General features: G+C 37.7%; 1 non-coding gene across 1 annotated transcript; it reads left to right on the top strand.

Annotated features, from left to right (window-relative positions):
- The first annotated feature begins 1,284 nt into the window (after positions 1-1,284).
- On the top strand, positions 1,285-1,357 carry Trnas-uga (transfer RNA serine (anticodon UGA)). The gene has a single exon. It is a non-coding gene; the product is annotated as a tRNA-Ser (tRNA).
- Positions 1,358-1,700: the final 343 nt, after the last annotated feature.

The following is a 1,700-nucleotide window of genomic DNA, read 5'->3' on the forward strand; positions in this document are numbered from 1 at the left end:
TTATATTTAAATTTTCCTTGAGATTTATATGTACCCTTGCCAAAACCTCTGGGTTCCCATAAATCTCCAGATTCAGTACATCGACCATCACCCAGCCTGTTTACACTCCCTCCAAGACCTAAAGACTGTTCTGGGAAAAGACAGACTAAAACATTTCTCTCTCGGAATGTTAGTTTGACTGAGATGTTATTTAGATTTTTTAAATAGCCTAAATGCCTGGGGTGATCTGAAAGGAAATGCTGCAGAGTCTAATGTTGCCTAATAAATAGGGCAAGTCATGCTCACTCAGGCAAACCCCTAAGGGAAAAACAAAGTCCTCACTCATCCTGAAGGTCAAAACTCCTTGATTTCACTTGTCATATACTCTGTCTCCATGTGCTCAGAAGTTTCTCAACAGTGGACCACTAGTTAATAATTCTTTTTATTGAACTTGCCCTGTTCAAATCACTATTTGGTTTCTCTCTCTCCCAGTCCTACCCATACTGATAATGAGAACTTTGCTAGACACTGAGCTTCCGGAGAGTGAAAGTTGGTGCTGCAGGGACCAGGACAAGGACCACGCATATCCTTGGTGAAGATGTAGGTCATATGCAAGGTTGGCACTCAATCAATGGTGAGGGGCTCTTTGCCTGTTGGCCTCTCCTCTTGCTTGCCTCACCCTGGAAAGAGTTGTTCTGTTATTTTTTTCCTTCCCTCCTTCCTTGTTTCTCTCTCTTTTTTTTTTCTTTTTCTTTCTTACTTTCTCAGAGAGTCATCTAGCGCCTCCACAAAATTCTAGTAGATGTGTAATTAACACTTAGCCAAAGACGGAATTACCTTTTCTTTCTCGGAAGCATTTCTTTAATGTAGTTTAAGAAAACATTCAAGGGGCTGAGGATATAGCTCCATGGTAGAGCACATGATTAGCATGCAAAGGGGCCTGTGTTTGATCTGCACCACTGCAAAAAGAAAGACGGCTTCTGAGTCTAACTGCTGTATAATGTAATGCTGAAAACCAGACTTCAAAATCCTGTAGATCAGATTCAATCCCATTTCTACTATAATTTTGGTTGAGTTATTCTCTGCACCTCAGTATCTGTAGCTGTACAGTAGAATTAATAATAATAATAATAATAATAATAATAGTTTACTTAATAGGGTCATGAAAGGATTAAATAAGAGCATGCATATAAAAGACATAGTTCAGTAGGGTTGACCCTGGGTTTAAGTTATTCCCCTTTCCATTAACCCCAAACTCCCCTTTGTCTGAGTCTCAGGATGAAATAAAAATCAAAACCCAGGTCTGGGGATGTAGCTCAGTTGGTAGAGTACTTGCTTTGAATGCACAAGGCCCTAGGTTCAATCCCTAGCACCACCAAAAAAAAAAAAAAAAAAAATCCATTATGTCAGTAATTAGTTTAAAGTCACAAAAGTTAAACATTTGCCTCTCTGTCCCAAGAGCTAACCAAAAGCCAAAGTAAACAAGATTTAGGAAGAAATGTTAAAAAAACAGCAATGGCATTGATCTCTTTTCAGAATGTTCATTTGACTGAGATGAGAATAACTTAGGTTTGGATAGTATTTTTTTAATAATTTTCATTGATGAAAGAATATTGAATTAGAATAAATGTTAAACCTGGGTTTTTATTTGTCTGCATTTCAAAAAGTTGACACTTTATTAAATTCAATTCCATGAGAGTGTCTAGTGCTTCTTCCTTGTT

This window comes from Marmota monax, unplaced genomic scaffold, assembly GCF_021218885.2.
Source record: "Marmota monax isolate L192 unplaced genomic scaffold, Marmota_monax_Labrador192_F-V1.1 WCK01_AAM20220418_F8-fsc00015, whole genome shotgun sequence".
NCBI classification, from domain to species: domain Eukaryota; kingdom Metazoa; phylum Chordata; class Mammalia; order Rodentia; family Sciuridae; genus Marmota; species Marmota monax.